This window comes from Saimiri boliviensis, chromosome 6 (assembly GCF_048565385.1).
Source record: "Saimiri boliviensis isolate mSaiBol1 chromosome 6, mSaiBol1.pri, whole genome shotgun sequence".
NCBI classification, from domain to species: Eukaryota; Metazoa; Chordata; class Mammalia; order Primates; family Cebidae; genus Saimiri; species Saimiri boliviensis.
Window position 1 is genome coordinate 123,298,449 of NC_133454.1, and position 13,983 is coordinate 123,312,431.

Consider the following 13,983-nt stretch of genomic DNA (forward strand, 5'->3'; position numbering starts at 1 on the left):
CTCAGACTCCTGACCTCTCGTGTGATCCATCTAAACTCCTAGCCTCATGTGATCCACCCACCTTGGCATCCCAAAGTGCTGGGATTACAAAGCATGAGCCACTGTGATTGGCCCCTTGCTGTCTAATTCTTACTTACCTTTTGAAATGAAGCTCAGATATCACCTTCTGCAGGACATCTGGCCCCTCTCCAAATCAACACCAATCACAGTCTAATGGAACCACCTATTTGCTTTTGGTTCTCATTTTTTTGTTTTTCTTGAGGTAGGGACTCACTGAGCCACCCAGGCTGGAGTGCAGTGGCATGGTCAAGGCTCACTGCAGCCTCAATCTCCCTGGCTCAAGCAATCCTCTCACATCAGCCTCCTGGGTAGCTAGGACTACAGGTGTGTGCCACCACACCCAATTAACTTCTTATTTTTTACAGAGATGGGGTCTTGCTATTTGCCCTGGTTTGAACTCCTGGGTTCAAGTGACCTGCCCACCTCAGCCTCCCAAAGTGCTGGGATTACAGGTATGAGCCACTGCACCTGGCCCCACCTACCTGTTTATCTGGTTGTCCCCTCCAGGAGTCTGTGAGCCCAGAGAGGGCGGGGTACCTGTCTCACTCCAGCTCCTCACACCGTTCCACAGCAGCGGTACACAGTAGGTGCTTAACAAATGGTTGTTGGGAGAATCGGCCTCAGGTGTCCCAAGCACCACCTCCCCAGGAAAGCCTTTCCTAACTGCCCCCAGGCCCCTTCCTATCTGCTCCTCCCCTCCCTAGCTGCCCCCAGCCCCTCTCATTCCAGATACCCACACCTCTAGGTCCAAGAAGATCACTTCTGCCAAAACTATCCTGATTTTACCAACATATTAGGACCTGCTCCTTGAAGGCAAAGACTTGCAATAATAGTAGAAGTAACAGCTAATTTCAAGTGCTTATTAGTTTTTCACGACTACATTCCCAAACCCTATTAGTGCAAGGACATAGTAGGTGTTGAATTATGATTATTGAATAAATTAGTGGAGGAATAAACAAATGAACTGAATGCGTAGATATGCCAACCACAGTGTGCAAAATGCCCCCGCAGCAGCCCTGTTTTCCAGATGAAGGCTGAGACTTCAGATCACCTGCCTAAGATCACACAGCTTGATGGTGCAGAGATGGTATCCCAAGCTGGGTGATACTAGAGTCATATTTTCTTTACTTTTTTTTTTTTTTTTTTTTTTGAGGGAGTCTCGCTCTGTTGCCCAGGCTGGAGTGCAGTGGCGCGATCTTGGATCACTGCAACCCCTACCTCCTGTGTTTAAGCAAATCTCCTGCCTCAGCCTCCGGAGTAGCTGGGATTACAGGCATGTGCCACATCGTTTGGCTAATTTTTAATGTACTTTTAGTAGAGACAGGGTTTCTCCATGTTGGTCAGGCTGATCTTGAACTCCTGACCTCAGGTGATCTGCCCACCTTGGTCTCCCAAAGTGCTGGGATTACAGGAGGGAGCCACTGTGACGGGCCCAGAAATTTTTTTTTTTTTTTTTTTTTTTTTTTTTTGAGATGGAGTTTCGCTCTTGTTACCCAGGCTGGAGTGCAATGGCGCGATCTTGGCTCACCGAAACCTCTGCCTCCTGGGTTCAAGCAATTCTCCTGCCTCAGCCTCCTGAGTAACTGGGATTACAGGCACGTGCCACCATGCCCAGCTAATTTTTTTGTATCTTTAGTAGAGACGGGGGTTTCACCATGTTGACCAGGATGGTCTCGATCTTTTGACCTTGTGATCCACCCTCCTCGGCCTCCCAAAGTGCTGGGATTACAGGCTTGAGCCACCTCGCCCGGCAAAATTTTTTTTTAATTAGCTTGGTGTAGAGGTGAACACCTGTGGTCCCAGCTATGTGGGAGGCTGAGGCAGGAGGATCACTTGGGCCTGGGAGGTGGAGGCTGCAGTGAGCCAAGATTGTACCACTGCACTCCAACATAATGAAAGGAGTGAGACCCTGGGGTTTTACAGGCTGATTTATGTCCTTCCAAAAATTCCTGTATGGGGCTGGGTGCAGTGGCTCACTCCTGTAATCTCAGCACTTTGGGAGGAGGAGGCAGGCAGATCATGAGGTCAGGAGTTCAAGATCAGCCTGGCCAACATGGTGAAATCTTGTCTCCACTAAAAACACAAAAAATTAGCCAGGTGTGGTGGCAGGTGCCTGTAATCCCAACTACTCGGGAGGCTGAGGCAGGATTAGTGCTTGAACCCAGGAGATGAAGATTGCAGTGAGCTGAGATTGCACCACTACACTCCAGCCTGGGCAATAGAGCACGACTCCAACTAAAAAAAATAATTCCTGTATGGAAGTCCCAGCCACCAGTGCCTCAGAATGTGAACTTTATTCGAAATAGAGTCTTTACAAAGGTAATCCAGCTAAAGTGGGGGCATTAGGGTGGGCCCTAATATGACTCATGTCCTTATAAGAAGGGGAAATTTGGTCAGGTACAATGGCTCATGCCTGTAATACCAGCACTTTGGGAGGTCGAGGCGGGAGGATCACTTGAGCCCAGGAGTTTGAGACCAGCCTGGGAAACATGGTGAAACCCCATCTCTACCAAAACACACACACACACACACACACACACACACACACACACACACACAATTAGCTAGGCATTGTGGCACATACCTGTAATCCCAGCTACTCAGGATGCTAAGGCAGGAGGATCACGTGAGCCCGGAAGATGGAGGTTACAGAGAGGCAAGATCAAGACACAGCACTCTAGCCTGGGCAACAAAGTTAGACCCTGTCTCAAAAAATAATAATACTGTTTAAAAAGGGAGTCCGGGCACAGTGATTCACACCTGTAATCCCAGCACTTTGGGAGGGAGGACTTTGGCAGGCACTTTGGGCAGGCGGATCAGGAGGTCAAGAGATCAAGATCATCCTGGCCAACATGGTGAAACTGCGCCTCTACTAAAAATACAAAAATAAGCTGGGCGTGGTGGCAGGCGCCTGTAGTCCCAGCTACTCAGGAGGCTGACACAGGAGAATTGCTTGAACCTGGAAAGCAGAAGTTGCAGTGAGCTGATATTGCGCCACTGCACTCCAGACTGGGGACAGAGTGAGACACCATCTCAAAAAGAAAAAAAAAAAAAAAAAAAAGGGGGGCCGGGAATAGTGGCTCATGCCTGTAATCCCATTATTTTGGGAGGCCAAGGCAGGTATATCACCTGAGATCAGGAGTTCAAGACCAGCCTAGCCAACGCTGTCTCTACCAAAAAAAAAAATAAAATAAAAAAAAAAATAAAAATAAAAATTAGCTGTGCATGGTGGCACATGCCTGTAATCTCAGCTACTTGGGAGGCTGAGGCAGGAGAATCACTTGAATCCAGGAGGCAGAGGTTGCAGCGAGCCGAGATTGCCCCATTGCATTTCAGCCTGGACAACATTGCGAAACTCCAGTCTTAAAAAAAAAAAAAAAAAAAAGGTTACTGGGGCCATGTTGGTGGCTGGCCACACAGGCCGGATAAGAGATCTGGTAGTAGAGAGGGTTCTGGGGGCCGAGGTCCTAAAGGAAGAAACAGAGATTTGAGGAAACGTGGAGCCTTGGGAGTGTGTTAGTTTCCCAGGGCTGCCTTCATGAAATATCACAAACTGGATGGTTTAAAACAACAGCCATTCATTTTCTTCCAGTTCTCCCAGAAGCTCAGAATCAAGTGCTGGCAGAGCTGCGTCCTTTTCCAGGCTCTGGGGGAGAATCCATTGCAAGCCTCTCTCCTTGGCAGTCTTTGACTCATAGCCATCTCATTCCAGTCTCTGCCTCTGGCTTTGCATGGCTGTCTTCCTGCTGTATCTCCAATCTCCCTCTCCTTTCTCTTCTAAGGACACCAGTCATTGGATTTAGGGCCCACCCTAAATCCAGGATGATCTTATCCCAAGAGCTTTAACTTAATTACATCTGCAAACACCTATTTCCGATTAAGATCACATTCACACATACAGAGCTGGGGGGGCAGTCAGGACTTGAACACATAATTTGGAGGGATTCTATTTGACTCACTATGGGAGATATCTCCGTGGAGGGGCTGTTGGTGCATGACCTAATATTTCCATCTGCAGGGCTCAGGTGTCACTTCCTCTAGGGGCCTTGCTTCTTTTGTGCCCCACAGCACCTGTGCCTGCCACCATCACTGCCCATATTTCTTCAGCTAACACTTACTGAGTGCCTGCCTGCTCTACACCAGGCACTAAGCTGGGTGCTAAGGGTACAGCAATTACGACTGCCAAATTTAGCACATAAAAATACAAGACGACTGGGCACAGTGGCTCAGGCCTGTAATTCCAGCGCTTTAGGAAGACCCAGGTGGGCAGATCACTTGAGGTTAGGAGTTCAAGACTGGCCTGGCCAACACAGAGAAACCCCATCTCTACCAAAAAATACAAAAATTGGCTGGGCGCAGTAGCTCACGCCTATAATCCCAGCACTTTGGGAGGTCGAGGCGGGTGGATCACGAGGTCAAGAGATCGAGACCATCTTGGTCAACAAGGTGAAACCCTGTCTCTACTAAAAATACAAAAATTAGCCGGGCGTGGTGGTGCACGCCTGTAGTCCCAGCTACTCGGGAGACTGAGGCAGGAGAATTGCCTGAACCCAGGATGCGGAGGTTGCCGTGAGCTGAGATCGTGCCATTGCACTCCAGTCTGGGTAACAAGAGTGAAACTCTGTCTCAAAAAAAAAAAAAAAACGAAACTTAGCTGGGCCTGGTGGCAGGTGTCCATAATCCCAGCTACTCAGGAGGCTGACGTAGGAGAATCACTTGAACACGGAAGGCGGAGTGAGCCGAGATCGCACCAATACACTGCACTCCAGCCTGGGTGATAGAGCAAGACTCCGTCTCAGAAAAAAAAAAAAAAAAAAAAAAATCGAAAGAAAAGCAGATGCCCAGTCATTTATTTTATCTTATTTTATTTTTGAGATGGGGTCTTGCTCTGTCACCTAGGTTGGAGTGCAGTGGCCTGATCTCAGTTCACTGCAACCTCTGCCACCCAGGGTGAAGCAATTCTGCTGCCTCAGCCTCCTGAGTAGCTGGGATGACAGGTGCCCACCACAGTGCCCGGATAATTTTTGTGTTTTTTTTGTTTCTTGTTTGTTGTTTGTTTTGATTTTGAGATGGAGTCTTGCTCTGTCACCCAGGCTGGAGTCCAGTGGTGCGATCTCAACTCATTACAACCTCCCCACCTTGGGTTCAAGCAATTCTCCTGCCTCAGCCTCCTAAGTAGCTGGGATTACAGACACCCACCACCACGCCTGGCTAATTTGTGTATTTTTAGTAGAGATGGGTTTTCACTATGTTGGACAGGTTGGTCTTGAACTCCTGACCTCATGTGTTCCACCCACCTCGACCTTTCAAAGTGGTGTGATTACAGGTGTGAGCCACTGTGACCGGCCTATTTATTTTTTTGAGACAGGGTCTTGCTCTGTTGCCCAGGCTGGAGTCCAGTGGCATGACCACAGTTCACTGCAGCCTCAACCTTCTGAGGTCAAGCAATCCTCCCACTTCAACCTCCCAAATAGCTGGGAGGCTACTATGTGCCATCACGTGCAGCTAATTATTATTTTTTTTTTTTTGAGACTTAATTTCTCTCTTGTCACCCAGGCTGGAGTACAATGGCTGGATCCTGGCTCACTGCAACTTCTGCTTCTTGTGTTCAAGGGATTCCCCTGCCTCGGCCTCTCGAGTAGCTGGGATTACAGGTGCCTACCAACAGGCCCAAGGTAATTTTTGTATTTTTGGTAGCATCAGAGGTTTCACATGTTGGCAGGCTGGTCTCGAATTCCTGACCTCAGGTGATCTGCCTGCCTGTGTCTCCCAAAGTGCTGGGATTACAGGTGTGAGCCACCGTGCCCAGCCTGATTTTTAAAAATTTTTACTTTTTGTAAAGGCAGGGAATATGATTATATTGCCCAGGTTGGTCTCAAACTCCTTGACCCAAAGGATCCTCCCACCTTGGGCTCCCAAATTGCTGGGATTACAGGTGTAAACCACTGTGCCTGGCCAGTTAAATTTAAATTTCAGATAAATGCTACCATTTATTGGGCGTGGTAATGTGCACCTGTAATCACATCTACTCCGGAGGCTGAGGCAGGAGAATCATTTGATTCTGAGGGGCAAAGTTTGCAGTAAGCCGAGATCGCACCACCATATTGCACTCCAGCCTGGACCACAGAGACTCTGTCTCAAAATAAAATAAAGTAAAATAAGGCCAGGTGCGGTGGCTCATACCTGTAATCCTAGCACTTTGGGAGGCCAAGGTGGGCAGATCACAAGGTCAGGAGTCCAAGAACATCCTGGCCAACATGGTGAAACCCTGTCTCTACTGAAAATACAAAAATACAGCTGGGCATGATGGCATGCACCTGTAATCCCAGCTACTTGAGAGGGTGAGGCAGGACAATCACTTGAACCCAGGAGGCAGAGGTTGCAGTGAGCTGAGATCGCACTACTGCACTCCAGCCTGGGTGACAGAGTGAGACTCCATCTCAAAAAAAAAAAAAAAAAAAAAAGGCTGGGCGCGGTGGCTCAAGCCTGTAATCCCAGCACTTTGGGAGGCCGAGGTGGGTGGATCACAAGGTAAAGAGATCGAGACCATCCTGGTCAACATGGTGAAACCCCGTCTCTACTAAAAATACAAAAAATTAGCTGGGCATGGTGGCACGTGCCTGTAATCCCAGCTACTCAGGAGGCTGAGGCAGGAGAATTGCCTGAACCCAGGAGGTGGAGGTTGCGGTGAGCCGAGATCGCGCCATTGCACTCCAGCCTGGGTAACAAAAGCGAAACTCCATCTCAAAAAAAAGAAAAATAAATAAAAATAAATAAAATAAATAAATAAATTTCAGATAAACAGTGAGTTTCAGTATGTCCCACTTATCAAATCTGGCAACCTGAGCAGCAGAAAGGCACAGTCTCCACTGCAGGAAGCACAGGACGCGGTGTGGAGCCAGTGACCTGGGCCAAGTGGGCAGGGATGGAACTGCCAGACAGAGTTTCAAGCTGCAGAAGGCCTTTCATTCACCAACCAGATGTGGGTTTTAGAAAAACAGGGGTGTGTGGTGTCACAGGAGCCAAGGAAAGAACAATATTTCAAGGAAGAGGGAGGAGAGGGAGGGAATAACAGAGCTACATGTTGCAGGAAGGGCCAGAGGATGAGGCTGAGACCGGGAAGCAGAGCTGGAGTTCGCAAAACTGCCGGAGGCACCAGGAGGGAAGCGTGGGCTGGGGGTACAGCAGCCAAGCTTCAGGGCTTGAGGAGTGAGAGGAATGAGAAGCCAAGGAGGGACACACAGGCTAGGCTGCTGCCTCCGCAGGCATTTTTTTTTTTTGAAACAGTTTTGCTCTGTCACCCAGGCTAGAGTGCAGTGGCTCGTTCTCGGCTCACTGCAACCTCTGCCTCCTGGGTTCAAGCGATTCTCCTGCCTCAGCCTCCCGAGTGGCTGTAGCTGGGATTAAAGGCGCCCGCCACCACGCCCAACTAATTTTTTGTATTTTTATTAGAGATGGGGTTTCACTGTGTTGGCTTGGCTGGTCTTGAACTCCTGACTTCATGATCCACCTGCCTTGGCCTCCCAAAGTGCTGTGATAGCAGGTGTGAGCCACCGTGCCTGGCAATTTTTTGTATTTTTGGTAGAGGCAGGATTTCGACATGTTGGCCAGTCTGGTCTCAAACTCCTGACCTCAAGTGATCACCTGCTTCTGCCTCCCAAAGTGCTGGGATTATAGGTGTGAGCCTCCTCGCCCAGCCTCCACAAGCCTTTGAGTCAGGAAGAGAGGCCCCTGAGGGCAGGCAGGAGCCAGGGAGGAGCAGAAGTGAAGAAGGCCTGGGGACTGGGGAGAGGGGTTCAGGGTCAGCCGGGGCGGGGGGTTTGTTTGACTCTAGGTGGACCTGGCCCTGGTGGGAGGAGAAGTGTAAATTCGGATTCTTCTGGGGAAGTCCGGGGACTCTCAGCTGCCCACTCATACACAGTGTGACGGCTGCCCTCCCCAAATGTGCTTTCCCTCTCCAGCAGGAGCTGTCTCCCAAGCTGTTCCTCCGCACAGAAGCAACGCGAGCATGTGGCAGCTCCCGTGCCTTGGCTGAATGAAGGAGTGAATGAATATCTGGGAGCAGCTGAGGGCTATAGAGTGAGAAGAGGGCAAAGCCTGGAGGCTGGGCAGGGGCTGTATCTGAGGAATAGGGAGAAAGAGGTGGCACGAGGAGGTGGGAGGAGGAACCAGGGAGTCCAGGGGCTGGGAGAGATGAGGGAGACCAGAGAGGTCGGAGCGGAGCGGGGAGAAGAGGTGCTTCAGTCCCCTGTGTGGGGGTTGGAGGGAAGGGTAAATGAAGCAGCGTAGAGAGCCTGGTCAGTGTGGGTGTGGCAGGAGGGATGTGATGCCAGGGAGGGGAGAAGGGAAGATATACCCCTTTTTTTTTAAAAAAAAAAAGAGTCTCGCTCTGTTGCCCAGCTTGGAGTGCAGTGGTGCAATATCAGCTCACTGCAACCTCCTCCTACAGGGTTCAAGTGATTCTTCTGCCTCAGCCTCCTAAGTAGCTGAGGTTACAGGTGTGCACCACCACACCTGGCTAACGTTTGTTTGTTTGAGACAGAGTCTCCCTCTATTGCCCTGGCTGGAGAGCAGTGGCGCAATCTCAGCTCACCGCAACCTCGGTCTCCTGGGTTCAAGCGATTCTCCTGGGTTCAAGCGATTCTCCTGCCTCAGCCTCCCGAGTAACTGGGACTACAGGCACCCGCCACCATGCCCAGCTAGTTTTTGTACTTTTAGTAGAGACAGGGTTTCACCATGTTGGCCAGGCTGGTCTCAACCTCATGTTCTGCCCACCTCGGCCTCCCAAAGTGCTGGGATTACAGGCATGTGCCACTGCCCCGGCCTAATTTTTGTACTTTTGGTAGAGACTGGGTTTTGCCATGTTGGCCAGGCTGGTCTCGAACTCCTGACCTCCAGCAATCCACCCACCTCAGCTTCCCAAAGTGCCGGGATTACAGGTGTGAGCTACCACGCCCGTCCACTTTGGTGTACTTTTGTATGGGGGTAGAGAGTTCCATTTCATGCCCTATTCAATTCTCAAACCACCCCTGAAAAGAAAATTTTACTGAAGATGAAGATGACTGCTACTGGTGGTCTCACTTTACAATCAAGGAAACTGAGTCTCAGAGACAGTAGGCCCCTTGCCTGAAGTCATAAGGCAAACAAGCAGCAGAAAGGAGGATTAAACACAGGTTCCAACTCCAGAGCAGGCTCTGTCCACCACTGCACAAGAACAAGGAAGCTCTGAGCAGGAGAGACAGCCCATAATCAGGGGAGGCCGCAGAAAGAAGGAGGCTGCCTTGGGGCAGAAATAGGGCATTGGGACTTTTCAGGCCTGTCAGGTGGCCTGGATGGTGCCCCTTTCTGTCCCCCCGCTCCCCTGCCCACCAGGGACTACTGGGCTCACCTCCCAGGCCTTGCCTGGTTTCCAGCAAATTCCAGCAGGCTGGAGGAGCAGGGAGCAAACCCAAGAGTGGGGTATGGCAGAAGGGACAGGGCACAGGGGATGGTGGTGGCAGTCACCTGTGCACTGAAACAGCTAACCGTGAAGTTCACTGCAGGTAAGGAGACCAGAAAAACCAAAACGCAGTGGAGACTGTGCCGAGGCGGGGGTGGAGTCTCACCCCCACCTTTTCCACTCCTTCATACCTCCCTGGTTCTGCAAATCCTTTTCTGTCAGTTAAAATTTCCTTGCCTCAGGGCCGGGTGCGGTGGCTCAAGCCTGTAATCCCAGCACTTTGGGAGGCCGAGGTGGGTGGATCATGAGGTCAAGAGATTGAGACCATCCTGGTCAACATGGTGAAACCCCGTCTCTACTAAACACACAAAAAATTAGCTGGGCATGGTGGCGCCTGCCTGTAATCTCAGCTACTCAGGAGGCTGAGGCAGGAGAATTGCCTGAACCCAGGAGGCGGAGGTTGCGGTGAGCCGAGATCCCGCCATTGCACTCCAGCCTGGGTAACAAGAGCGAAACTCCATCTCAAAAAAAAAAAAAAAAAAAAAAAAAAAAAAAATTTCCTTGCCTCATCAGCCAGGCACAGTGGCTCACGCCTATAATCCCAGCACTTTGGGAGGCTGAGGCGGGTGGATCATGAGGTCAGGAGTTCAAGACCATCCTGACCAACATGGTGAAACCCTGTCTCTACTTAAAATACAAAAATTAAGGCCGGGCGTGGTGGCTCAAGCCTGTAATCCCAGCACTTTGGGAGGCCGAGGCGGGTGGATCACGAGGTCAAGAGATGGAGACCATCCTGGTCAACATGGTGAAACCCCGTCTCTATTAAAAATACAAAAAACTAGCTGGGCATGGTGGCGCGTGCCTGTAATCCCAGCTACTCAGGAGGCTGAGGCAGGAGAATTGCCTGAACCCAGGAGGCGGAGGTTGTGGTGAGCCGAGATCCCGCCATTGCACTCCAGCCTGGGTAACAAGAGCGAAACTCCATCTCAAAAAAAAAAAAAAAAAAAATACAAAAATTAGCCTGGTGTGGTGGGGCATGCCTGTAATCTCAGCTACTCAGGAGGCTGAGGCATAAGAATTGCTTGAACTCCAGAGGCAGACGTGCAGTGGACTGATATTGCACCACTGCTCTCCAGCCTGGGTGTAGAGTGAGACTCCGTCTCTAAAATAAATAAATAAATAAATTTCCTTGCCTCCTCTTCCTCCTTCAAGGATAAGCTCAGATATCCCTCTTCCCACCTGGCTACCCTCCTCCCTCTCTGAGCTCCCTCTCCTGGTCCCTAGAGGGCTGGCAACCACAACGAATTTCCTTACTGCACAATAGGGTTCTTGGGCCAAAGAGCCATCATTGCCGTCTAACTGCATTCCCTCCACGGCCTCATCCAGTCTCACAGCTTTTTTTTTTTTTTTTTGGTAGTAGAGACAGGGTATCGCTATGTTGCACAAGCTGGTCTTGAACTCGTGAGTTCAAGGGACCCGCCTGACTCAGCCTCCCAAAGTGCTGGGATTACAGGCATGAGCCACCACGGTCGGCCTCAGTCTCACAGCTTTATTTATTTCTTTATTTTAAAAAATAAAATTGGCCGGGCGCGGTGGCTCAAGCCTGTAATCCCAGCACTTTGGGAGGCTGAGGCGGGTGGATCACGAGGTCGAGAGATCGAGACCATCCTGGTCAACATGGTGAAACCCCGTCTCTATTAAAAATACAAAAAAATTAGCTGGGCATCTTGGCGCGTGCCTGTAATCCCAGCTACTCAGGAGGCTGAGGCAGGAGAATTGCTTGAACCCAGGAGGCGGAGGTTGCGGTGAGCCGAGATCGCGCCATTGCACTCCAGCCTGGGTAACAAGAGCAAAACTCCGTCTCAAAAAAAAAAATAAATAAATAAATAAATAAATAAATAAATAAATAAAAAATAACATTGGATTTTGTCTTTTGTATTTTTTTTTCTTATTTATTTATTTATTTATTTATTTATTTATTTATTTTGAGAAGGAGTCTTGCTGTGTCACCCAGGCTGGAGTGCAGTGGTACGATCTCAGCTCACTGCAACCTCTGCCTCCCAGGTTCAAGTGATTCTCCTGCCTCAGCCTCCCAAGTAGCTGAGATTACAGGCACCCGCCACCACGATCGGCTAAGTTTTGTCTATATTTTAGTAGAGATGGAGTTTACCATGTTGGTCAGTCTGGTCTTGAACTCCTGACCTCAAAAGATCTGTCTGCCTTGGCCTCCCAAAGTTCTGGGATTACAGGTGTGAGCCATGGCACCCGGCCAGTCTCACGGATTTAAATATTATCTATGTGCTGACTGCCCTGAAATTTTCATCTCCAGCATGGACCCCTCTCCTGAGCTCGACTCTGACTATCCCACGTCTCCAGAAGAATGTCTAAAAAGCACTCAGACCTGAAGTGGCCTAAACAGAATTCCAATCTTCCCTGTACTCAAGCCAGCTCTTTTCTTTCTTTTTTTTTTTGAGACGGAGTTTCGCTCTTGTTACCCAGGCTGGAGTGCAATGGCGTGATCCTCGGCTCACCGCAACCTCCGCCTCCTGGGTTCAGGCAATTCTCCTGCCTCAGCCTCCTAAGTAGCTGGGATTACAGGCACGCGCCACCACGCCCAGCTAAGTTTTTGTATTTTTAGTAGAGACGGGGTTTCACCATGTTGACCAGGATGGTCTCGATCTCTCCACCTCGTGATCCACCCGCCTCGGCCTCCCAAAGTGCTGGGATTACAGGCTTGAACCACCACGCCCGGCCTTGAGCCAGCTCTTTTCAGAGTCATCCATGTCTCCATTGAAGCCACTTCATTTTTCCAGCAGCTCAGGCTAAAAACCATGAAGATGTCTTGGCTCTGCTCCTTCCCTCACAGCCCACATCCAATCTGCAAGTTCTGTAGGCTCTGCCTTCAATGCCCTTCTCCCACCTCCGCTGCTGGTCAGCCATGGAGGCACCGTCTCTTGTATTGATTATAGCAGTGGCCTCTGGACTGTCCTTCCTTTTTTTTTTTTTCTTTTTTTGAGACAGAGTTGCCCAGGCTGGAGTACAGTGGCCTGATCTTGGCTCACTGAAACCTCTGCCTCCCAGGTTCAAGCGATTCACCTGCCTCAGCCTCCCGAGTAGCTGGGATTATAGGTGCTTGCCATCAGCTGGGCTAATTTTTGTATTCTCAGTAGAGATGGGATTTTACCATGTTGGCCAGGCTGGTCTGGAACCCCTGACCTCAAGTGACCCACCTGTCTCAGCCTCCCAAAGGGCAGGGATTAGAGATGTGAGCCACCACCACACCTAGCCTAGACTCTGTCCTTCCTTTTTTTCATTTTTTTTTTTTTTTTTTTTTTTTTTTTTTTTGAGACGGAGTTTCACTCTTGTTACCCAGGCTGGAGTGCAATGGCGTGATCTCGGCTCACCACAACCTCCGCCTCCTGGGCTCAGGCAATTCTCCTGCCTCAACCTCCTGAGTAGCTAGGATTACAGGCACACGCAACCATGCCCAGCTAATATTTTGTATTTTTAGTAGAGACGGGGTTTCACCATGTTGACCAGGATGGTCTCGATCTCTTGACCTCGTGATCCACCCGCCTCGGCCTCCCAAAGTGCTGGGATTACAGGCTTGAGCCACCGCGCCCGGCTTTTTCATTTTTTTGAGACTGAGTCTTGATCTGTTGCCAGGCTGGAGTACAGTGGTGCAATCTCAGCTCACTGCAACTTCCACCTCCCGGGTTCAAATGATTTTCCTGCCTCAGCCTCTCGAGTAGCTGGGATTACAGGTGCCCGCCACCATGCCTGGCTAATTTTGTATTTTTAGCACAGACGGGGGTTTCTCCATGTTGGTCAGGCTGGTCTCGAACTCCGGACCTAAGGTGACCCGCCCACCTCACCAAAATGCTGGGATTACAGGCATGAGCCACCCATCCTGGCCCTTTTTTTTATTTTTATTTTTTTTAGAGACAGGGTCGGCAAGGCACGGTGGCTCACGCCGGTTTCCCAGGTACTCGGGAGGCTGAGGCAAGAGAATCGTTTGAACCCGGGAGGCGGAGGTTGCAATGAGCTGAGATCGCGCCACTGCACTCCGGCCTGGGCAACAAGAGTGACACTCCATCTCAAAAAAAAAAAAAAAAAAAAAAGATGTAATGAGCAAAACCTGAAAAAGTCCATTAAGCTTGAAGTGTTGGGCAGCATTTCTCCAATTTTCGTGTCTAAGACCCTACCTGTGGAGCACTAGGAAGTGAAGACTCTGGCTCCACCCCGGGAGATTCTGGAGTAGATCTCAGGGGCGTGCACACTGCGGAAGCGCCCCTGGCGGTTTGGATTCGGGTCCAGTGCGGGTCAATCCGCTGTGCTGGGGATGGGTTGAAATTAAAACTGTCAGGGATGCCTGGTGTCTCACTCTAACAGCACCATCCACTCTCTCCTAAACAGTGCTCACGTGCCCGTCTCCCCCCTAAACCGTGAGGTATGGCGCTGCGATGGCACCTCTCTCCTCTGTG